This window comes from Ovis aries, chromosome 8, assembly GCF_016772045.2.
Source record: "Ovis aries strain OAR_USU_Benz2616 breed Rambouillet chromosome 8, ARS-UI_Ramb_v3.0, whole genome shotgun sequence".
Classification (NCBI taxonomy): Eukaryota; Metazoa; Chordata; class Mammalia; order Artiodactyla; family Bovidae; genus Ovis; species Ovis aries.
Window position 1 is genome coordinate 47,516,246 of NC_056061.1, and position 26,287 is coordinate 47,542,532.

General features: G+C 41.7%; 1 protein-coding gene across 2 annotated transcripts in view; it reads left to right on the forward strand.

The window, feature by feature from the left end:
* Positions 1 to 26,287, forward strand: part of BACH2 (BTB domain and CNC homolog 2) — a 388,486-nt gene that overhangs the window by 196,182 nt on the left and 166,017 nt on the right. The gene's annotated exons all lie outside the window — the stretch shown is intronic.

Sequence of the window (26,287 nt, forward strand, 5' to 3'; positions counted from 1 at the left end):
GCAAAGAGTTGGACATGACTTTCACTTTCACTTTCATGGCTGATTCCTGTTGAGGTTTGACAGAAAATAACAAAATTCTGTAAAGCAATTATCCTTGAATAAAAAAAGAAAAAGAAAAAAGAATGTTGAAAATGAAGTGCAAGAATTAGGAACAATCAAAGAAATTACAGAAAGGAGAAAAACCAAAGCTAACCACATACATACCCTCTAGAATTATCTCTTTTGTCTTTGGTAGGATTCACACATTAGTCCATTTGTTCATTAATACCATAGTCATTCTTGAGTACCTCTAGCTCGGGCTCAGAGATAAACAGGAGAGCATAGTCCTTGCCATCACAAGGAGCTTAAAAAGGAATGGAGACATTTAAGTGAGTGATCATCTGGGGAATAACAAAGGCCGTGACTGCAGAAGTGTGAGATGCTGTCAGTTACAAAAGGAGCAAACCTAACCCAGGTCAGGGAGGGGGTCTGAAAAGGTTCCCAGAGGAGCTCTCCAATCTGATACCTGAAGGATGAGTTAGCCAGGTCATGGGGAAGGGGAGTGAATGACTGTCAATCCTGAGGTGACAGTGCCTGGTGCAGTCAAGGAACTGAATTTCAGGACAGCTGAGGAGTAGAGCAGGGGAGGAGCAGTAGCGAAAGAAGAGACTTTGGAGGGAGCAGCATCCTGAGCTACCTTAGAAGCTGTAATTGAGCTTCATCCTAAAATCAGTGGGAAGCAGGGAAGTGATACGGTGAGGTTTCCATGTTGAAAGATGACTCCCTACATTGTAGAAATGACCTGGAGAAGAAAGAGGTTGGCAGCAAGGAGACCAGGTTGGGGAATGGTGAGAGACAGTGAAAGCTTGGACTCTTGTTTCATCTGCTGAAATGGAGTCAAGATGTCAGCCGTTCATAGAGCAATGATGTCTTGAGAAGACAGAGTCTGGACGAGCTGTAGCACATTACTTCTCTCTGGAGAAGGGAATGGCTACTCACTTCAGTATTCTTGCCCGGGAAATTACATGGACAGAGGAGCCCGGCAGGCTACAGTCCATGCAGTCATAAGAGTTGGACACAACTGAGCAACTAAACCAGCACCACTCTTACTTGCACATGATTATTTTGCAGTATGCAGAGGTCTTTCCTGCAGGGTATCATACCACCCATTGTTACATACATGCTTGCATCCCGTCAGCAAATATTAATCACCTGCTGTATTCTAGATACTGTCCAAGATGGTAGGAATACAGCATAACACAGGAAACAAGATTCCTGCTCTAGTGGAGATTCCCATTCTGTTTCAGGAATACAGACTATAAACCAGTAATCCTGTTCATCCCCAAGCTAATTTCAGAGAGTTATGAGAGCCATATAGGTAATAAAATGTAGCAATTTGTTCAGGAGGAAGACAGTTATAGGGAAGTGTGTATAGGAAGGTCAGGTAATGCCTGATGTAGGGAAGAAGGACCTCACCAGGCTAAGGGAAGGGCCTTCCAGGTCAGGGCCAAAGAAGATACGAGCACTGAAGCAGACAGAAAGTGGATGGTGGACTGGCCTGCAGACTGAAGTGACTGGAAAAGGGGGAAGAAAAGGAGGATGAGTAAGAATGAAGAGAGAAGACTAGGCAGGGCTTTGTAATTCTGAGTAAGAACCTTGCATTCTATTCTGAGAGCAATGTGAAGTCCAAAGGAAAGGTGTCAAGCAGGAGAGTGATGGTAGGGAAAGTGGTACCAGGAATTCTGTTTCAACCATGTAATGTTAGACATGCAAGTTGGATAAAAAGGTTCAGGTGCTGAGTGGGTAATTGAAAATGGAAATCAGAGAGGAAGTCAGGGCAAGAAAAAGAGATGTGGAAGCCTTCAGCATATGGGCAACAGAAGCCATGGGCCTGGGAGCGAGGGCAGCTGGAGCAGAGAAGCCCATGGTTGGGGCCTTGGACCACACTAACAGTTTGAAGGGGAGTCAGCCAAGGCTCTGGGGCAGGGGCTGGTCACAGGTGAGGTGAGAAAGCCAGGTGAGTAATCAGGACAATGTGATGCTACTGAAGCCACAGGAAGAAGTTGTTTCATGGAGGAGCTGGGCCACTGAGTCAGGTGGTACTGAGACATCACAGAAGAGGAAAAGACGATGAAGCATAAAACTGAGAAGATTGAATTCTTGGGGACTTTGATAAAAGCAGTTTATTTGAAGTGACACAAAACCTACTTAACACAGGCTAAGGAGGGAATGAGAAGTGAGACAACAACACTAGCAAGTCTAAACAACTCTTTTGAGGATTTTCTTTCCTTTGAAATGAGGGCAGAGAAAGGGAATGGTACCTGGTGAAGTTATGGAACCAACAAAGGATTTGAAGATGGGAGATAGCAAATGTGCTGGGATGCCAGTCTCTCTCTCTCCTGGAGAGAGAGACATTGATGTCACAGGAAGAGTAAGGGTAAATTCAGGGACAAATTCCTTAAGTGAGAGCATGGGTGTAGGATCCAGAGCTCAAGAATAGGCATTGATTCCTGGGAGGAGGAGAAACCGATGGGATGCCCAAGAATGGGGCTCATCACCTCTGTGTCCGCAAGAAAGAGGTTGACAGTAGAAAACAGCCAAGACTGAAGATATTTCTTGGGAGACTCTAAAAAAAGAAGGGTCTAGATTCTACATTTGTTTGGGGTTTTTCCCACGTGACTGGAGAGATGGCAGACATTCTCCATCTTTGGCCCCAGTCTTTGGATCTCTTCCTACAGGCTGTGGGAAGGGAAGAGCCCAGCTGATAACCAGGTTGTATGTTACACTGGCTTCCTCTTTGCTGATGTTCAGTAATCAGACTGCCTCCCAAAAGCCAGTGGCAAGGGGGAATTGGACAAAGAGTGTTGGTGATTTCTTGGTAATTCATGGTCAGTAAATAAGCCATGAAGGTGTAACCCTGAGTCCACTTCTTAACCTTTCCTTCTTAGGCCAGTTATAAGAGAAAGCAGCTCTGGAGTTGAAATGTCTCCTTTCTCCTTTTGGTATTGTAGGGATCAGCAGCTGAAGCAGGTCAGCTTAGTCAGGGCTATATTCTATCCCAGGCAAATGCTGTCCATCTTCCCAGAAGGATATTTTAAATATTATTATTGTCAGTGGTTGGGGAAGGGAATGGTAACTCATTCTAGTATTCTTGCCTGGAAATTTCCAGGGACAGAGGAGCCTTGTGGGCTACCATCCATGAGGTCGCAAAGAGTCAGACACGACTGAGCACACACACACACACGCACTCTCACCCCGTCAATGGTAATGAGCACCAATCATTCCCTTCATTATCTCAGGTTAGTGACACATGACTAACTCTGTGTCATCTCAAAACATCCCCCAGGTGAGGGGGTGGTTTCAAAAAAAAGGGAAGTGAACTGTGTCTGGTTTCATTATGAAGCTGGGACCTGTATCTATCCTCATGCCACATGGGCAGGACACAGTGCAAAGCAGAAATCTTGAAATCTCTTCTATCACTAAACATCCTCTTGTCTTAGATAGTTCTCAGTAGGAGAAATAAATAAACATGGTAAATATTTATTCTGAGTTTCCTCTCTGAATTGACCAAGCAGATTTCAGTGCAGCATACACAGGGAGCCAGTTGCTAAAGGTCATTTTGTATTGAGTTAGTTTTCATCTTGACTGCCCTCTGCTTTGTAAGCCTACTACAATTTAAGAATTACCAAAAGATCTCTTGAGCACAGTTCTCTTTCATGTGTTCTTTTGTTACTGAGGGGATAAACAGAAGGAAAGAATTAAAAAAACAACAACATCAAGGAATTCAAGCTGAGAGAGTTGACATTTAATAATAGAAATCAGTGTCAAGACCTATGGTTGTATCCAAATAAAGAAATCAGCTTCACAAATAGAAAATGCAGGAAATAGAAGGCAATAGCAGTATATGAAAGATCCTCATAAGACTTACTTTCCACAAGCTCAGTCTATCAGTGATGGGAAGGAACTGCCCCAAATGTTAATGAAATAGTGGTTTGCACTGTAGGACTAAGAAGAAGGTAGATAGTTCTGTCTGCTCATCACAGTTAAAATGATGCTGAATTTGAGATCACATTTTGATGGATATATTGGCAAATGTATCGTTGGCTATTGCGTGGTATTAGCTTTAAATGATTGTTTTTTAATGGAGAGCTTTTTTTTTTTAATTTCGAAAGACAATGGCTTGAGACAATGACAGAAAATTTGAAACCATGTCCAAAGTAACATTGGAAGAAACTAAAAACAATTACCTGGAGAAAAGACTTGGGGTAAAAAAGAAAGATGGAGCCATGACTGTTCCCTAACACGTGTATGGGTGTTATCCTTGCTCCGGTGACCCTGGAGAGCAGACCAGTATTTTTAGGTTATAGGGAGGCAGATTTGCCTGAGGGAGAACTCTAATGATAGATGCAGTGATGTTGTGCATATAATTCCCCAAAATAGAATTGACTGTTTCGGAGATAGTACCTTTCTTCTCACTGGAGGAATTTAATCAGAATCAACCACTTGGTGGTCAAGGCTTTGATGGTGGATTGTACCATCTAGCCCTTAAAATGCCTCTCACCTTGCGATAGTGTTGGTAGGTGTTTATTTTGTGGAGCATGTAGGTTTGCTTTTCATCAACCATCTAATGCTCAAAATTCTCCAAGCCAGCCTTCAGTAATACGTGAACCATGAACTTCCAGATGTTCAAGCTGGTTTTAGGAAAGGCAGAGGAACCAGAGATCAAATTGCCAACATCCGCTGGATCATGGAAAAAGCAAGAGAACTCCAGAAAAACATCTATTTCTGCTTTATTGACTATGCTTTATTGACACAGCCTTTGACTGTGTGGATCACAATAAACTGTGGACAATTCTGAAAGAGATGGGAATACCAGACCACCTCATCTGCCTCTTGAGAAACCTATATGCAGGTCAGGAAGAAACAGTTAGAACTGGACGTGGAACATCAGACTGGTTCCAAATAGGGAAATGAGTATGTCAAGGCTGTATATTGTCACCCTTCTTATTTAACTTATATGAAAAGTACATCATGAGAAACACTGGGCTGGAAGAAGCACAAGCTGGAATCAAGTTTGCTGGGAGAAATATCAATAACCTCAGATATGCAGAGGACAGCACCCTTATGGCAGAAAGTGAAGAGGAACTCAAAAGCCTGTTGATGAAAGTGAAAGAGGAGAGTGAAAAAGTTGGCTTAAAGCTCAACATTCAGAAAACTAAGATCATGGCATCTGGTCCCATCACTTCACGGGAAATAGATGGGGAAACAGTGTCAGACTTTATTTTTTGGAGCTCCAAAATCACTGCAGATGGTGACTGCAGCCATGAAATTAAAAGACACTTACTCCTTGGAAGAAAAGTTATGACCAACCTAGAAAGCATATTGAAAAGCAGAAATATTACTTTGCCAATAAAGGTCCATCTACTCAAGGCTATGGTTTTTCCAGTGGTCATGTATGGATGTGAGAGTTGGACTGTGAAGAAAGCTGAGCACCGAAGAATTGATGCTTTTGAACTGTGGTGTTGGAGAAGACTCTTGAGAGTCCCTTGGACTGCAAGGAGATCCAACGAGTCCATTCTAAAGGAGATCAGTCCTGGGTGTTCATTAGAAGAACTGATGCTAAAGCTGAAACTCCAGTCCTTTGGCCACCTCATGCGAAGAGTTGACTCACTGGAAAAGACTGATGCTGAGAGGGATTGTGGGCAGGAGGAGAAGGGGATGACAGAGGATGAGATGGCTGCACGGCATCACTGACTCGATGGACATGAGTTTGAGTGAACTCCGGGAGTTGGTGATGGACCGGGAGGCCTGGCGTGCTGCGATTCACGGCGTTGCAAAGAGTCAGACACGACTGAGCAACTGAACTGAACTGAACCATCTACTGGATTAAAACAATGAGCTATGCAGGCCAAGTAAAAAGAGGTGGCCACTTCTCCCATGCTGCTGGCAGTACATGAGGATAATTTGATGAAATAAATATCTGTGAAATATATTAGTGTTTTTGAAACTTTGGCTGCAAAATATGAAAAGGTCTTTTTCTGATCAGTCCTTATCTCAGGGAAGCAAAGAGAAATCATTAATTGCAGATTGAACACAATGAGCTGCCCCAGTTTTCTTCTCCCTCTTCTGAAGATGGGGTGCTTTAGCAGGGAGCTCTGGAGAGCACAGAAAGCCCAAAGTTGGTAAGTACATTAACTCCAAGCAAAAATATTGGTGTGATCCTTTGTTACCGTTATAGAGGATAAACCTTCAGGATTTTGAAACTTTGAGCCCCAAATTTGAGAATTTAAAATCTAAAAATGAGAACTTTTAAAAACAGATGTTGATGATTAAAACTAGAATCGTGCCCCATCCTTCACTTTTCTTCTCGTTCAGTTGGTAACAGTAGAATTACCACCCCCGTCAACAGATAAAAGGACTGAAAAACAGGAAACAACATCAAATAGTTTTAAATTACTTTGGGAAACTCCTGAAAGTGGGTGTAACATGCATGGGCCTTTAAAAATGAATCATATTTATGATGTGCAGCTACTTAATTGCTTCTCACCATTCACCCTAACGTTCATTGGTATTTGTCTCTTCCCAACTACGCTTGGTCCTTCCTTGATGTGTCTTAACTGCTGTTGGGTTGGTTCCCGCTGGTACCATCAAGTTGTTAAACTAGCTGCTGGTAAATATGTTACAAAGTATGTATGAAGAAAGAAACCACAAGAGATGAAAGAATTGGATGATTTTTTTTTTTTTAATGAAGATTTTTCTCAGTTAGCCCATAGCAAGATCCTGATGTATTTGGCAGCAGAGAAGGTAGATGGGAAAACATTTAGCTACCCACTTTCTGCATATCTCTCCAAAACAACAGTGAAAGAAACCTTTGTTGCATAAGCACCTTGATATTCTGAAAGCCCCTTGCAGCCACCTCAGCTTCCTCACCCAGGGGGTCAGTGTCTGCAACATCAGGATGTGTGATCCCCTGGTGCCCATCTGACCTGGCCCTAGCCTGTGTGCAGCTTGGGGCAAGGGCACAATTGAAACTCAAGTGCCATACATTTAAATATTAGAATGTTCTAAATCAAGCTAATAGACTGGGTGTATGAAATGTGTACTAACCTTTACCATGACACAGTGACCTTTCAGAGGCCAGCTTTGAGGTCAGAATTCACAGTCTCCTTGGAGTTCCCATCTGGAGCGTGGTGGTTCAGGGACAGCTGGTGCACAGCCTGCTCCCTCCTTGTTGCCTCTTGTCCTCCCATCCCCAACTGCATCCTACTCTACAGGGGCCTGGATGCATGCATAGGGAACCCCCAATCCACTCAGCCAAGGTATATCTGCATTTCCTTTAACAGTTGCCTCTTGGCTGTTTTAGTCGCCATACAGGTGGACTGGCCCACTCTAAAGAGGATGGAGAGACTTTCCTGACAGTCCACTTGTTAAGACTTCACCTTCTAATATAAGGGGTGCAGGTTCAATCCCTGGTCCAGGAGCAAAGATCCCACATGCCTCATGGCCACAAAAACATAAAGCAGAAATAATATTGTGACAAATTTAATAAAGACTTAGAACGGTCCACATTAAAAAAATATATCTTTTAAAAAATAAAATAAAAATAAAGAGCATGGACTGGGGGAAACTCCTGCATTGATGCTGGAAGCTCACTTGGGTGGGAAACTCTGAGGCACTGAATAGCAGGGAGGGTCATGAGTTTGAGGTAGGGTCAAGGGCAAGGGTTTCTTGGCCTGACTTTTGGGGTTGTGCTGCCCATGGGACAGCTCTGTGGACCCTGCTGTGTCTCTGTTCCCTCCTGGTGACGATTACTTCCCTCCATAAGGAGGTGGCTGCTGCCTAGACTCCCAGGGCCAGAGTGAGTGGGTGCGTCTCCAGGAGGTGCCCTGTGCTTCTCGGCATGGCAGGCGCAGGGACGGGCTCAGTTCTGAGGTTTCAGGAAAGCATTTTGCCTCAAGTGTGTGGGTCCAGCTTCTCCTTCAAGCTTTGTTCTTGTTCGCTTCTGCATCCTCTCCTTGCTGCTCACACCTGCATCTCTAACTCGGGACCCAGATTTGAAAACCACTCTTGTTAGCACACTCACAGACATAGAAAACAGACTCGTGGTTGCAGAGAGGGAATGGGGTGGGGGACGCATGAGGCGGAAGTTTGGGATTAGCAGATGCAAACTACTGTATATAGAGAATGGATAAGCAACAAGATCCTGCTCTACAGCACAGGGAGCTATATTCAATATCCTATGATAAATCATAATGGAAAAGAATATACATATGCATATATATGTGTATATATATATACATATATATATATGGGCTTCCCTGATAACTCAGTTGGTAAAGAACCCTCCTGCAATGCAGGAGACCGTGGTTCAATTCCTGGGTCAGGAAGATCCACTGGAGAAGGGATAGGCTACCCACTCCAGTATTCTGGCCTGGAGAATTCCATGTGGGCTTCCCTGGCGGCTCAGATGGTAAGGAATCTGCCTGCAGTGTGGGAGACCTGGGTTTAATCCCTGCATTGGGAAGATCCCCTGGAGAAGGGAAAGGCTACCCGCTCCAGTATTCTGGCCTGGAGAATTTCATGTGGGCTTCCCTGGTGGCTCAGATGGTAAGGAATCTGCCTGCAAAGCAGAAGATTTGGGTTCCATCCCTGGGTCAGGAAAATCCCCTGGAGAAAGGCAAGGCAACCCACTTCAGTATTCTTGCTGGGAAATCCTAGGGACAGAGGAGCCTGGCGGGCTATAGTCCATGGGGTCGCAAAGAGTCAGGCACAACTGAATGACTAACACTTCACTTCACTTCATTGATAACTGAATCACTTTGCTCTACAGCAGAAATTAACACAACATTGTAAATTAACTACACTTCAATTTAAAAAAGACTTTTAAAAAAATTGCCCTTGTTTACAGTTGATCACCCAGCCCCTCCTCTTGCCCTCTGTAGAATAAGAGACTTTCTTAATAAAATTGCAAGAAATTCGAACGCTTTTTGTGGAAATAAAATCGCAAGACCCTTGATACCTGAAGACTGTAAATTAGAAGTCCTGTGGGTTGTGTGCATCCCAGTTTGGCCACATTCTCAGTCACTGACCAAGCCACTTACCCTCTCCATACCTCAGTCTGCATCTGCAAAACTGAAATAACAATTCATGCCCGTTTCTGGTACTTCAAATGGATATTTTCAGGACAAATTTCTAAGTATATATACAAAGAGTATGAAGAGCAATCAAAATAACTCATCACACCCCCTTCCCATATAACTTCATCTAACTTTCCAAGAGCTTTTTTATATTACCAAGAAATACGATTCAAATTTCCCTAAGTTGACAGAAAAGCGTGAAATCTGTTTCTAACAGATGTTCCCCGTGATCCCCCAAATGTAAACATGTTTGCGAGATGATCGTAAGACAACCTGTTTACACAGGGAAGTACTTAAAAAAGCAAACACAAAAGCATCACCCAGAGCAGTCATTGTGATCAAAGTGCCTCAATTATTAGGGTGTAAAGGGAACTGATGACTCAACTTAGCACCACCGCGGTCTCCAGATTTCAGTTTCATAACAAGAGTTTCTTTTCAGGAATATTCTTCATTGACACACAAATCCGATTTTCTTTCTAAAATGTTTCTCGATTTTTGTCAAACCGAAATGACAGGATCCCTTCAAAAGATGACTTCGATACCTGTATCATGCTCACATGAAAGTCATGTGGATATACTTTGCCATGGAGAGCTGGGGTTTTCACTCCCCGGGATCTTGGTGCCCAGAAAAGGGACTAGGTCTTCTGCCCAGTGACTCCTGGCTCGCAGCTCCTACAACCTCCCCAGTTAGTCAGACACAGCACAGAAAGTCCAGACTGCATAGTGGTAGGAAGTGACTTTCTGAATCAATCAAAGTGTGATATTTTGATCCTTTCACATGCATGGGTATTCTGGGCAAGTGCATGCTTCAAGTCAGTGACTCATGGATCAATATGCAAAGTAGGTCTCTGACTGCTGGCTGGCTGGAAATAAGTTTTTAAACCTGAAACAAAATACAGTCTAGTAAAGAATAAAATTAGAACTTGTGTCAGGTTTAGCAGTTTTTTGGGAAAATAATCACCACTTGTCCCTCAAAGTAATGTACATTGGGAGGCTATCCTAAAGTGGAAAGCTGTAGGTAGAACGTATCTCTGAAAACCTGTAAGAAATCTCGCCTAACAGGAAGGTTCTTTTGTAAAGGTTCATTCAAAACTCCTTTAGGATGTGGTTTCCTATACAAGCGAAACTTTAAATTCTTTTACTCTGGGGATGGTGATGTCAGACTCTGGGGCGTTTGTACCTAATGATGCCCACTTGAATAGACAGACCTAAGGGGACAGGCTGAGGACCTGTCTTTCTAGCATCGCTTCTGTGGGCAGAGGTTCCTGTTTCACCATGATCCTGCAGTCCCTGCGGTGCAAATCATTGCATGATTGTCAGCAAGAGTAAGAATGCCGCTAAGACTATGGCCCCCAAACAGGAGTATCACCCAGGGAGGAGGGACTGCTAGTGTGGGCTCTTGGTATTTGCAGCGCAATTTCAGTGCTGGGTTTGTGTGCTAACATCTACCTATGCTCTTTTAGAATACTTAAGACTCCAATCCACATACACACCAAAACACACACACACACACACACACACATACAATGATTGTAATTAACAAGTTTAGGATTGTGGGATAAAAGGTTATAGCATAAAAAGGTCAATGGACTAAAATCAATGTTATTTCTATAAACTATCAATGGAATGCTCTGAAAATAAAATAGCTCTCTTTACAACAACATCAAAAAGGATGAAATGCTCAGGAATAAATTTAACAAAAGAAATGCAAGATTTATACACTGAAAGCTATAGAACACTATAGAAAGCAATTAAGAAGACCTAAATAAGTGGAAGACATCCACAATTCATGGAGCAGAAGACTTACTATTGTTAAGATGGTAATACCACCAAACTGATAAACATATATATTCAACACAATCCCTCTCAAAAGTTCAGCTAGCTTTTTGCAGAAATTGACAGGCTAATTTTTAAAAATTGAAGTATTGTTGAGTTGCAGTGTTGTATTAGTTTCTGGTGTACAGCAAAATGATTTTACATATATATATAAGAATATGAAGCCAATGCTCTGCAACAGCCTAGAGGGGTGGGATGGGGAGGGAGGTGGAAAAGAGGTTTAAGAGGGAGGTATGTATATATACTTATGGCTGATTCATGTTGTTATACAGCAGAAACCAACACAACATTGTAAAATAATTATCCTCCAATTAAATATCAACTAAAAATTTTTAATGGTCCACATGAAAAGAAGAACAAAATTGGAGAACTCAGTTTCTGATTTCAAAACATACTACATAGCTGCAGTAATCAAAACAGCATAGTCATAGGATGGACAGTGGCATAGAATCAATAGTCTAGAAATAAATTCTTAGGTTTGTGGTCAAAGTTTTTCAACAAAGATGCCAGCACTATTAGATAAGAAGGAATAGTATTTTCAACAAATGGTTCTAGAATAACTGATATTCACATGCAAAAGAATAAAGTTGAACCCCTATGTTATGCTACATGCAAAAACTCAAATTGGATCATAAATGTAAGAGTTGAAACTATAAAACTCTTAGAAGAAAACATAGGAATAAATCTTTGTGACCTTGGATTAGGCAACAATTTCTTAGACATGACCAAGTACAAGATAGCAACAACAAAAAAATGGATAAATGTAATTTCATAAAATTCTTCTATGCTTGAAAGGAAACCATTAAGAAAATGAAAAGAAACCCTTAGAATGGGAGAGGATATTTGCAAAACATACATCTGATCAAGAATTTGTATGCAAAATATAAAAAGAATTCTTACTAGTTAACAGTCAAAGACAAATAATCCATTTAAGTAAGGAGCAAGGAATTAAAATAGACATCTCTCCAAAAGACGTACAAATGGCCAATAAGTGCATGAAAAGATGCTCAGCATCATGTGTCATTGAGACACGCTCAGCTGCTCAGTCATGTCCAATTCTTAGAGACCCCATGGACTGTAGCCCATCAGGTGCCTCTGTCCATGGAATTTTTCAGGCAAGAATACCTGAGTGAGTTGCCATTTCCTCCCCCAGGGGGTCTTTCCTACCCAGGGATCAAACCATGTCTCTTGTGTCTCCGGCATTGGCGGGTGGATTCTTTACCACTAGTGCCACCTGGGAAGCCCTGTTGGTCATTAGGGAAATACAACTCAAAACCACAATGAAATAATCACTTTAGCCCACTAGGATGGCTGAAGATAAGAAAATAGTAATAATAAGTGTTGGTAAGAATGTGAAATAATCTAAACTCTTATGCGTTGCTGATGGGATTGTACAGCTGTTTTGGAAGACAGCTTGACAGTTCCTCAAAATAAGCATGAGTCTGAGTAAATTTCTGGAGATAGTGAAGGGCAGAGAAGCCTGGCCTGCTGGATGGAGTTCGTGAGGTTGCAAACAGTTGGACACGACTTAGTGACTGAGCAACAGCAAAGTGTTAAATACAGAGTTACCAAATGAAATCCCTAAGATGTGTTTGTATATGCAGAAAGAGTGAGATTCATTTTAAGGCGTTGTCTACCATAGTCATGAAAACTGTTAAGTCCAAAATCTGCAGGCTAGGCCTACCTAGGTTAAAGACTCAGGGTGGAGCTGATTTGCGCTTCATGTCTGAAGCTGTCAGAATTTCCTCTTCCTTGGGAGAGGTCAGTCTTTTTCTTAAGGCCTTCAACTGATTTCACCCATTTTATCTAGTGTAATCTGCTTTACTCAAATCTACTGATGTAAATGTTCATCTCATCTAAAAATTACTTTCACAGCAATATTTTGACATTCTTGGCCAAATGTATGGGTACCATGACATAGCCAAGTTAAAAATAAAATTAGTCATCACACCCAGTATTTACACTTCCAGGTATATTTCCTAAAGAATTGAAAAACATGTGTCTACGTATATCCAGCTCTACTTAAGTGCTCATAGCAGCATCATTCATGATAGCCAAAAAGTGGAAATAAACCAAAGGTCCATCATCTAATAAATGAATCAAGAGAATGTGATACATACACACAATGGATTATTATTTAGCCATTAAAAGGAATGGAAACATATTACAACATGGATGAAGCCTGAAAACAGAATGCTAAGTAAATCCAGATAGAAAAGGCCACATAGTGTATGGTTCCATTTATATTAAATGTTTCATTTATATGAATAGACAAATCCATAGAGACAAGAGTTAGATTAGTGATTGCCAAGGGCTGGGAGTGGGAAGGGGGTGCAGGAAGGAAGAAATGTGGAATGATTGCTAGTGGGTGTGGGATCTCTTTTTAAGGTGATGAAAATGTTCTGAAATTAGATAATAGTGGCAGTGGCATACACATCTCCATGAATAAACTAAAAGCCATTGAACTATACACTTCAAAAGTGTGAATTTTATGGTATGTGAATTAGATCTCAATTAAGTTTAAAAAGATACTTAAGACTGCAAATATAAGTGGTCCTGACTGCACAATAACCAGCATCAAGCATTGCCTCTAAAGTGTAGAATGTATGCTGAGTCCCATTAATGAAGAGTTAGAGGGGGAACATGGGAACCACTATATTCTAGGCACCTTCTGTGTCTCCCAGGTGGCACAGTGGCAAAGAATCCACCTGCCAATGCAGGAGACACAAGAGGCACGGGTTCGATCACTGGGTCAGGAAGATCCCCTGAAGAAGGAAATGGCAACCCACTCCAGTATTCTTGCCTGGAAAAATTCCACGGACAGTGGAGCCTGGTGTGCTACAGTCCGTGAGTTCGAGAAGAGCGGGATACAACTGAGCACAGCACAGCATTCTGTGTCTCAGGAACTATGCTTATCAGCTCAATCACCCTTAAAAAAAAAAAAAAAAGGAAAAAAACGTATAGGTTGGTATTATCATCTCTATTTTTTCATATTAGGAAATTGAGCTTTCCTTTAAAATAGTTGGCCGGGGACTTCCCTGATGGTGCAGTGATTACGATTTCACCTTCCAGGTGGGATGATTTGGGAGAGTAGCATGGGAACATACATATGACCATATGTAAAGTAGACAGCTAGTGGGAATTTGCTGTATGACAGAGGGAACCCAGAGCTGGTGCTCTGTGATGACCTAGAGGGGTAGGAGGGGGAGGGAGGTGGGAAAGAAGTTGAAGAGGGAGAGGATGTATGTATACTTATGGCTGATTCATGTTGTTATATGGCAGAAACCAACACAACATTGTAAAGCAATTATCCTCCAATTAAATACAAACTAAAACTTTTTAATGGCCCACATGAAAAAAATATGTTAAAAATAATGAAAATTAAAATAGTTGGCCTAAGTCTGTCAACTTAGTAAACTGGGATTAGACCCCCATCTGTCTGTCTTCAGGCTTACCATCTTCCCATTGTACCTACTGCTTCCGTAGGAGAAACCCTGTCCCAACTGGGCAGATACTGCCAGACCCTGTTGCTTTGATCCATGGACAGGTTAATCCCAGGGGGCAAAGGGATAAAAGGGAGAAGGATGCTTTTAGAGGAAAAACTAATAAGTTAAATACAAAAATCAAGATTGTTACTTTTATGGTAAAGAAAGAAAATGAATTTTTTTTTTAATTATAAGAGTTCACAAAGACCAAGAAGGAAAGAGACAGGATGGAGAAGGGAGAGCAGCATCTATGACAGCAAATCCAAGAGCAGACCCCAGGACCGTCCAGGGGAAGGCAAGTCCAGGAGAAACGGGGAGAAGTCGCGTATTCCCAGAGCAGCTTGGGAGAGGCGCGGCTGTGTTTGCGGTAACTGACCAGAAGCCTGGTAGGGGTGTTCCTGAAGCCAAAACAAGAAAGGTCATTTTTCATGGAGACTAGAGTGACACCAGAGGATGTCAGGTGGGATGCTCCAGCGACCAGGATCCAATACAGAGACCCACGCACAAAGGGAACTGTTGTTGAAGCTCATTTACAGCGGGGGTTTTTAACCTGAGGTCTGTGGATTCTTAGGCTTCCAAGGGCCCTTGAACCCCTCCTGTTACATGGAAAGGTTTTGCGTTTATTTGTGCATCTTTTTATGAAGAGAGAGTTATTAGGTTTTTAAAGGGCCTGTGATGGACGAAAGGTTTTAAAAAAATCAGCTTAAGTGTTTCTCTTAAAGTGCCAGGCTCATTTTCTGGCTGTGTGATAGAGTGTGTGAAATGGTCTGGCACTCCTAATTTTTGGAATAAAAATGAATTCTTAGCAAATGATCTCACTGCCTGCAGTGCTGTCTGATTCTGTCCTGGCATTTGATAGAACTTGTTAGGGGATTAGGTAAGACAGGATGTTGGTACATTTGAGGTCATTAAACCAAGGAAGGCGGGAAAAAAAGCAATCTTGCTAAGTATATTGTGGAGTTGAACTAAATGCTGAGTAGCTAAGAGATGTTCTTTGTGCTTTGTGCCGAAACTTTTGAACCCTTAAGAGTAGACTGAGGTGGTGGAGAAAGCTCCACTGCATTAACAAATGCAGTGTATTAGTTAATGCCTGTCTTTCCAAGAAATACTGTTTTACTTGTCCTTTCACAGAGGATGTGTGGAAGGCTGTGGTGCTCTAGGTTGTGTAACATTTTTGTAAGTGGATACAACTAGTATGAGTTTCCCAGGTGGCTCAGTCCTAAAGAATCTATCTGCTGAGAAGGAAACAGTAGCTAGATCCCTGGGTTGGGAAGATACCCTGGAGAAGGAAATAGAATTCCATGGACAGAGAAGCCTGGCAGGCTATATCCTTGGGGGTCGCAAAAGAGTTAGACATGACTTAGTGACTAAACAGCAATAGTGTAGATCTGAGAAAAACAACAAAAGTTGCCTTTTTACCTGGTAACCAGCATTCTCACAGTTATGGTTTCAAGACTAGGAGAATAATGAAAAATATATTACAGGAGACCTCATATGTATGAAAAGTTTTGTTGAATGAAGTGCTGCCCTCCCCTCCTCGCTACCCAAAAGGTTATTTTCCACCTGCCTTTTCCTTCAACCTTTTTCTGGTGTGCCCTTTACTAAGTTGACTGGCAACCCCAGTAAACACACATGCCCATCTCTACTCCTGCAGAGAGCTTAGTCACTGACTGTCTGATTTCCTGGATGTCTTTGACCTAAGGATGGAAAATATGGTACATGAGCCCTAAATGCCACTTCTCTGCTTTGGGTGTTTTTCTACGTGGGCATTGTCAAGGTCATGATATTCTTCAAAGATCAGGACCCAAAGGAAGATTCTGCACCTACATATCTTCACTGCTGTGTCTCATGATAGACGATCAGTTCAGTTCAGTTCAGTCGCTCAGTCGTGTCTGACTCTTTGCGACCCCATGAATCACAGCATGCCAGGCCTCCCTGTCCATCACCAACTCCCGGAGTTCACTCAGACTCACGTCCATCGAGTCAGTGATGCCATCCAACCATCTCATCCTCTGTCATCCCCTTCTCCTCCTGCCCCCAATCCCTCCCAGCATCAGAGTCTTTTCCAACGAGTCAACTCTTCACATGAGGTGTCCAAAGTACTGGAGCTTCAGCTTTAGCATCATTCCTTCCAAAGAAATCCCAGGGCTGATCTCCTTCAGAATGGACTGGTTGGATCTCCTTGCAGTCCAAGGGATTCTCAAGAGTCTTCTCCAACACCACAGTTCAAAAGCATCAATTCTTCGGCGCTCAGCCTTCTTCAAAATTCTCCTTTGATGTCTCTGCTTTTGAATATGCTATCTAGGTTGGTCATAACTTTTCTTCCAAGGAGCAAGCGTCTTTTAATTTCATGGCTGCAGTCACCATCTGCAGTGATTTTGGAGCCCCCCAAAAAATAAAGTCTGACACTGTTTCCACTGTTTCCCCATCTATTTCCCATGAAGTGATGGGACCGGATGCCATGATCTTCGTTTTCTGAATGTCGAGCTTTAAGCCAACTTTTCACTCTCCACTTCCACTTTCATCAACAGGCTTTTTAGCTCCTCTTCACTTTCTGCCATAAGGGTGGTGTCATCTGCATATTTGAGGTTATTGATATTTCTCCTGGCCATCTTGATTCCCGCTTGTGCTTCTTCCAGCCCAGCATTTCTCATGATGTACTCTGCATAGAAGTTAAATAAGCAGGGTGACAATATACACCCTTGACATGCTCCTTTTCCTATTTAGAACCAGTCTGTTGTTCCATGTCCAGTTCTAACTGTTGCTTCCTGACCTGCATACAGATTTCTCAAGAGGCAGGTCAGGTGGTCTGGTATTCCCGTCTCTTTAAGAATTTTCCACAGTTTATTGTGATCCACACAGTCAAAGGCTTTGGCATAGTCAATGACGCAGTAATAGATGTTTTTCTGAAACTCTCTTGCTTTTTCCATGATCCAGCGGATGTTGGCAATTTGATTTCTGGTTCCTCTGCCTTTTCTAAAACCAGCTTGAACATCAGGAAGTTCACGGTTCACGTATTGCTGAAGCCTGGCTTGGAGAATTTTGAGCATTACTTTCCTAGCATGTGAGATGAGTGCAATTGTGTGGTAGTTTGAGCATTCTTTGGCATTGCCTTTCTTTGGGATTGGAATGAAAACTAACCTTTTGCAGTCCTGTGGCCACTGCTAGTTTTCCAAATGTGCTGGCATATTGAGTGCAGCACTTTCACAGCATCATCTTTCACGATTGAGGATAGGTGTCCATTTAGAAAGATGGTAACGATAACCCTGTATGCGAGACAGCAAAAGAGACACAGATATATAGAACAGTCTTTTGGACTCTGTGGTAGCAGGAGAGGGTGGGATAAATTGGGAGAATGGCATTGAGACATGTATAATATCATATATGAAACGAATCGCCAGTCCAGGTTTGATGCAGGATATAGGATGCTTGGGGCTGGTGCACTGGGATGACCTAGAGGGATGGTATAGGGAGGGAGGTGGGAGGGGGGCTTCAGGATGGGGAACATGTGTACACCCATGGCAGAGTCATGTTGATGTATGGCAAAACCAATACAATATTGTAAAGTAATTAGCCTCCAATTAAAATAAATTTAAATTTTAAAAAATTCACCTGGAGAGAATAATCTGGGTCATTTAGAAGCCTGATAGTATTTTAAGAAACTGCAATATGAAAAGAATTTTTAATTCTAGTATACTTCATGGAATATAACCATTTTAGTGCTAAAAAGCTAATCGGCTTTTTGCAAAAATATCTATATGGCTGAAGGACCTGAAATTTTGTCACTTTAATTTGACACTTTACTGGTAGCATGTGGAAAAGTGGACCTGTTTGTTTTGTGGAGAGGAATATAGTTTCCCCAGAGTGTAGTGGATAGCACTGTTGCAGAGGAAAGGGGTGAGCTTTGGAGTCAAATTGGCATGGATACAGATTACATGTGATCCCCTCTTATCTCCTCCAGTGTGACCTTGGGCAAGGCACGTTGCCTCTCTGAGCCATGGTTCTCTCATTCACTCAGTAGGCTAATAATACTCATAATATTCCTAACACAGTTCCTAGAATGTGGAAGTTTTGAGTCATTAAAAAGTATGATTATTACTATGCATAAGTAGAGGCCAATATTTATATTCCAAAGCTACAGAAACCCCCGGTATATTTTGGATTGGGTATTTTTTTTTATATTGAAGTAGAGTTGTTTTTTTTTTTCAAGTATACAAGCAAGTGATTCAGATCTATTCTTCTCAGATTCTTTTCTCTTATAGGTTATTATAAGATACTGAATACAGTTCCTTGTGCTATACAGTAAATCCTTGTTGGTTATCTATTTTATATACAGTGGTGTGTACATGTTAAGACTCTTAATTTATCCCTTCGCCCCCTCCCCTTTGTTATCAGACTGTATGTTTTTAACACTTGTTTCTTTTTAGCTCCTTGTGTATCAGATTGTGTGTTTTCAACACTTGTTTCTTTCTAGCTGCTGCTTTTCAGAATTGTCAACGGTGACTTGTTCTGACTGCACTATCCTCTTAGGGGTGCAAATCTGAACAAGCTCCCCACTATATTTTGGGAAGGTAAAACCTTGAGTATCAAAGAAGTGAATTTTCTAGCTGGGGTTCTCCAACTAGAGTAACTTGGCATCTGAAATGTGTAAGTGGAAACTTTCAGAAATGTTTTATCTTAATTAATTTTCTCCATCCTGTCTGAAGTGGCTGCTCCCCAGTTCTTTCTCTGTTGCAGAAAAAAAAAAAAAAAAGCACATTTCCTCATATCACCTTCCCATGCCAGTAGAACAAAACACAAAAGCCACAAGACCTATGATTCAAAGGTCTTCTGCCTCATACAAGTGACTGTTGAAATTCTGTTTGAAATGTATATTCAAAAAAAAAAAACTCATCTCTGTAGTTTCTTAAAAAATTAACGTCGATGGACCCCTTTCTTTTCAAAGCCCTTCTGGTCATAAAATAGTATGTGACTACTCTCTTTAGTATTTCTGAATATGAATAAGGACTCCAGGGCCACTCACAAGTTGGCATGTTTATTGCTAAAGCTGTCACCAAATTTCTGGTAATATTTTTATACAGCATGGGACCAGCAGAACATTTGAGATTTAACCTTTTCCAGCAGATGGTAGTCTCAAAATGGAATTTGTAATTTTAGAATTAAGTTTTGAACTCTCATCTTGTTTTCTGACCACTGTAATTTCTCTTTCTATTCAATTCAGAGGGAAAGAGTGATAGAGTGTGTGTGTGTCTGTATAGATGGACATTTTTTATTAACTTAAAAACCAATACTGCGACTTTGCACAGAAGGACCAGAGTGGCATTTTGAAGCTCCTGAAAGTCAGATTGGCTCAGTGGTATCATCCAGGTACAATCCCATTGTGATGCTGAGCAAAATCAGGTTATTTAGCTTAGTGACTCTCCTCAAGTGAAATAATATAAATACGATGGAGATAATTAGCTTAAAAACACTGTATCCCAGAGCGTAATATCTCTGTCCTCTTAAATTTTGGCAGACCTGGATTCTGGTTCAAATAAGAGCAGAAAACAGTTCTTGAATATTTTGTCATGTTTTCTTATTATCAATCTGAATCCCAGTAAGGTAGGAAGAGGTGATCAGGATAGGAGAAAATTGACCACGGGACACAGGAAGCAATATTGGAAATTGGAAAATCATTAAACCAAACCACTTTTATGTTTCTGAGAAATAATGTAGCTGGTATTAGATTTGGGATGTAGATAAAAATATTCCACCTGGAGTTGCCTGGGGAAAGCAGAGAAAGCTTTGCTCATCAAATCTCATTCAAGCCACTGTGAAAATTTTAGCTAAGAGTGGAGTTGTAGTGTAAAAGAATGCAATCAGCCTTACTTATACAAGAAGTACCTTCTAGAAAACCTGATCATTTTACAGCTAATTGGAATAAACATTCCCTTGCCCACTGCTTGCAGCTGGAGACCTGCTTGTACTTTTTTATGACTATTGCTGTAATTAAATAACCATTTACTTTTTCTTAGCTGAAGAATGCAGGTCCCACTGACTTTTTCTTCTAAGTAAATTTAAGTTTGTGCAAGAGGGAATTTCTTACAGATAATTTCCCTTCTCTGGGATATGTGACTTTATTTGTAAGTGAGTGAATAGTAACCATTTAGATATCCCTTTTTTAAACTTTCCCCCAGCTTCTCTAACAGTAAATATGAAGAAACGAAAAAGCAGTGCTTTCACGCTTAGTGTAGCATTACCATATCTCCTCACCCACCTTTTCCTAAGAGCAGTCTGGTGAACCACGTCAAGATTTTGTGAGGTCTTTGGACATCAATCTAGCTGAGAAACACCACGAGAGCAGGAAGTGTCCGTGGTGATCTCATTCACCATTGTTTCGAGACACCTAAATGGTACCCAGGAGGAGGTCAGTAAATGCTTGTTGAAGAGATGATTGTCCTGTGATTGTCCTGTGAGCTTCTGGGGTCCAAAATACTGCCTAGAAAGCTAGTACATGAGGCAGCCTAGAGCCGCACCGTTTAATAAAGTACCCACTAACCAGGTATGCCTATTTAAATGTAAATCAATTTGAATTGATTACAATTTAAAATTCAGTTCCTCTGTCTCACTAGGAACTTTTAAGCTCCCATATGGCTGATGGCCACCATTTTGGACACCGCAGATACTGAATATTTTCCTCATCACAGAAAGCTGTGTTAGATAGCCCTGGTAGAGTATCAGTAGTAGAAACGAAAGTTAGTGGCCCCAGCCCTTCTGAAGTGAGATTCCCTTGTAACCATGATGTTCGCTCACACTACAAAGAGTAACCCTTTTAGATCTCTCCTCCAGTACTGTAGGAACTCGGTCAGGAAAGGTGGTGGCCCGCAGAGGTGCCATCTCTTTGAAACTAATAGTCCAGCAACAGTAGGGCTGGTCACCAGACTGACATTCCCAGGGGTCTACACGTATTTGGCTATACTAGTTGTTAGAATAGTGAAATATTTTACCAGTTCAGTTCAGTTCAGTTCAGTCGCTCAGTCGTGTCCGACTCTATGAGACCCCATGAATCACAGCACGCCAGGCCTCCCTGTCCATCACCAGCTCCCGGAGTTCACTCAGACTCGAGTCCATCGAGTCAGTGATGCCATCCAGCCATCTCATCCTCTGTCGTCCCCTTCTTCTGCCCTCAATCCCTCCCAGCAGCAGAGTCTTTTCCAATGAGTCAACTCTTCGCATGAGGTGGCCAAAGGACTGGAGTTTCAGCTTTAGCATCATTCCTTCCAAAGAAATCCCAGGGCTGATCTCCTTCAGAATGGACTGGTTGGATCTCCTTGCAGTCCAAGGGATTCTCAAGAGTCTTCTCCAACACCACAGTGCCAAAGCATCAATTCTTCGTCGCTCAGCCTTCTTCACAGTCCAACTCTCACATCCATACATGACTACTGGAAAAACCATAGCCTTGACTAGACGGACTAGTCGGCAAAGTAATGTCTCTGCTTTTGAATATGCTGTCTAGGTTGCTCATAACTTTTCTTCCAAGGAGTAAGCATCTTTTAATTTAATGGCTGCAGTCACCATCTGCAGTGATTTTGGAGCCCCCCAAAATAAAGTCTGACACTGTTTCCACTGTTTCCCCATCTATTTCCCATGAAGTGATTTTATCAGTTACTAAAGAGCTATTGTTTTAAGCTCTTCCCGGACCTCCTTCCTATGCCCCAGAGGCCCTGGCTGTTCACCTAGGATGTCCCCAGCCTCCCCTTAATCCAGCAAAATGAATTAATGCCCATCCCGTCCCCAGGGGTGAGAGGCTGCTCACCACCTCAGCCCAGTACTGCAGACTGTTACCTGTTGACCTTGACCTCCAGGGGAGACTGCTTTCTAAGAGTCATTGTTAAGAGTGCCCCATCCCTACAATGGCCAAGTCCCTGATCACAGAACCATTAATCTCAAGAAGAGTTTTAAAAGCATCTTATTCAACTCCCTCATTTTGCTGAGGAAATCACGTCCAGAGAGTTACTCAGCGGATTTGTAGCCATTTCAAAGATAAAACTCTCCTCAGTTTTGTTTTGTTTTGGGTTTTTGTTGTTGTTGTTGTTGTTGTTAATTTGTTTTGTTTTTGCTGTTGTCAATTTCCTTAACTGTGAAATGGGGATTAGTATCTTTATGCCTTGCAAAGTTGTTTGTAAAAAGAACAGTGATACCCAACATTTTATGTATGTGTTAGGAGTTTGCAAAAACTCTGTTGTCTGACATCTCATTCGATCTTCACAGGAACCTGTGAAAGGCTTGTGCTCAGAGGCGATGAATGACCTGCCCTTGATAGCAAAGCTGCTCTGAGTTGCAACCCTCTAAGTCTCTTAGGGCTTAGGAAACTATAAACTCTCTCGTAAATGTAAGATAACAGAACCACATGGCATTACTAGTTTTAAGCTTGTGGTATTTTGCCATTCAAGATTCACTGACATTGAAAGTGTAATTTTATTCAAGCAATGGGTTTTTTTGTTTGTTTTTTTTAACAGACTTTGGTTCAGCATTAAAACAGAAGTGGGTTGCTTCGAAGTATATTCACTAAATGAGATAATCCAAATTTGTAATTAGCTTTAAAAATGCAGTTGTGCAGTTTGAGTAGCTAAAGAGCTTGTGGCTCAGGTGGTAAAGCGTCTGCCTACAATGCAGGAGACCCAGGTTCGATCCTTGGGTTGGGAAGATCTCCTAGAGAAGGGAATGGCAACCCACTCCAGTACTCTTGCCTGGAAAATTCCATGGACAGAGGAGCCTGGTAGGCTACAGTCCATGAGGTCGCAAAGAGTGGGACACCCCGACTGATTGACTTCACTGTCAATGTCAATGTCTGTTACTAGTGGTGGCTAATTTTTTAAAATTCTCTCCTCCTCCCAAGTAATTAGGCCCTTTGGAAGAAACAAAGTATGTTCTTTGAGGGTGAGTGGTCATCTCCTCTCAGTTCAGTTCAATCGTGTCCAACTCTTTGTGACCCCATGGACTGCAGCACACCAGGCTTCCCTGTCCATCACCAACTCCTAGAGCTTGCTGAAACTCATGTCCATCGAGTTGGTAATGCCATCCAACCATCTCATCTTCTGTCATCCCCTTCTCCTCTTGCCTCCAATCTTTTATCATCACCTATTTTTCTCATCCTATAAGCCTGGTATACTTAGAAAATTAATCATATACCCTATTGTGGCAAAGAAAAATCACTTAGAAGTCCTTTTACCCACTTGACACCTAATTATCAGAAGAATGCTATTTTAAGTATAAAGAAAAGCTGCAGTGGAGGAAATGGTCCACTTCTTGATACATCTTGGGTCTTTTGATAGATTTGATGGAAGCACCCCTTAGTTTTTGAGAAGATTGTTGAGGAGATAAATTTAACTCACTCCTAAAATAAAATTAAATTTATACCCCCCTCTTTTTCTATGAACTACAGCCATTATACAGTGTATACTAAACTGTGCAGAAACTGAGTTTCTAGATGAGGGCAAGAGTGGGGTTATTTCATTCCATATAACAACAAAAAAATCTCTTCCATTTTCTTTTATCAGTGTATGAAAACTGTGTCCTTCTCTACATCAATTGTAGTAGTAAATGGCAACTCACTCCAATATTCTTGTCTGGAAAATTCCATGGACAGAGGAGCCTGGAAGACTTTAGTCCTTGGGGTCGCAGAGTCAGACATGACTGAGCAACTAGCACACACACACACTACATCAATTATCCCGCAAGGTTAAATACATAAAGGGTAGAGAGAAAGAAAATTTATTAGAAAAGGCTGTAAATGGAAAGGAACTTGGGGTTGTGAACCCTGATTTAGCATTACTAAACTTGTAGTCTCATTTGGGAAGAATGTATTTGTAGGTTTGGTGGTTTTTTAAAGTATATGTGTGTCTTCATTTTTCTCTGTGTGAACAGACTCTCGACTTTCAACTGTACTGAGATCCAGCCTCCCTCTTGTCTATATAAGACCTTCGACATGTTTACAATTATTTGGACTCTTCTTAGATTTTATACTATTTTCACTGCTTCCTACAGATAGTACTGGCAATACCGACAGAAAAACATCTAAGGGTAACATTTGGTTTTATGGCTTGACTAGGAGTCATTGAGTCTTTGGATTATCTTGGAGTCATTCAAGACATTAGACTTGCAGAGATCTTTGAAACTGCAAACCTTTAATTCCTCCAGACTGACTAGGGGAGAAGGGGGATTGATGAGCAAACACGTGCTTTTGAACTTCACCACCGCCAGTTTCTGTACCAGTGCACTCAGCATTACATGAGATAAAGCATGTAAGGCACTCGGCACTAGGGTTGACACATCGTGGGCACTTGGGAGGGTTAGCCGTGATTATTGGCTTGTCTGATTTAATTTTGTCTTCACATCTCTTTCTGCTCCCTGATGGCCATTCTGAAGAGCAGTTGAATGTCCAAGAAATAGGAAAATACCAAATGCAAGGGAAATGCAAGGCTCTGGTCTTCCAGAAACAGAATTAATCAGTGCACAAAGAAAAATGATTGTGTTTTTTTTTCACAATGATATGTCAGTGACTTCCATACTCCCTTCACAGAAGAGGGGCAATTCCTCCCTTGTCCAGATCCAACTCAGTCCCATCTAATGAGGGCCACCTGGTAGTAAACTTACCTTATTCCCATTTCCCTCTTTATTATGTGAAAAACAATGAGTTGCTCATTATCATCTGTGTAAGAAAAAAAATACAATCTAAATGTGGTTGTCCCTGATTAGAACTTTGTTAAGGTATGTGACCGGCAAGTGCATCTCTCCTGTGCCTTCAGCAAAGTGGGTTCAGTTCAGTTCAGTTCAGTCACTCAGTCATGTCCGACTCTTTGAGACCCCATGAATCACAGCACACCAGGCCTCCCTGTCCATCACCAACTCCCGGAGTTCACTTAGACTCACATCCATCGAGTCAGTGATGCCATCCAGCCATCTCATCCCATGTTGTCCCTTTCTCCTCCTGCCCCCAATCCCTCCCAGCATCAGAATCTTTTCCAATGAGTCAACTCTTCGCATGAGGTGGCCAAAGGACTGGAGTTTCAGCTTTAGCATCATTCCTTCCAAAGAAATCCCAGGGCTGATCTCCTTCAGAATGGACTGGTTGGATCTCCTTGCAGTCCAAGGGATTCTCAAGAGTCTTCTCCAACACCACAGTTCAAAAGCATCAATTCTTCGGCGTTCAGCTTTCTTCACAGTCCAGCTCTCACATCCATACATGACAACTGGAAAAACCATACCCTTGACTAGACGGACCTTAGTCAGCAAACTACACAAATCAACCAAAACTCATGCTGTGGCAAGAGTGTAAATTGGTACAGCTTTTCTGAACAGTCACCAGGACCCTCAAAGCTCACTCTACTTGACCCCACAATTCTTTTTCTAGGAATCTACCTAGGAAAATACACAGACATTCAGGTGATTTGATATTCAGACACATCTGTCAAAGTGTCATTTGCAATAACAAAAGAAAAGAAAATAGTGTGTCATTCCCCAAATGAGAGAAATAATGAAATAAAACACTTTGCTACACAGACATCGAAAAGCATGTTTCTGAAGAATTTTTAATAACGTGAGGAAATGTTTACGTTCATATAATATTGAATTAAGGAGAAACTAAGCTCTATTTTTGTGTCTCTGAAAAGAATACCAGTCCAAATCCCTTGTCTCCAGCACTGAATGCATTTGGTTCAAATATCACAAAGGTCTCTTGGTGACTTGTTGGGAAGAAAAATCTGACCTGAATTAATGTGAAGCTCTATTTTATCTGACCAAATAAGAATATGCATCTACTTTGCTGCAGAGATATCTAATGTGTGTGATTACAGGGTGCTGCTTCAGATT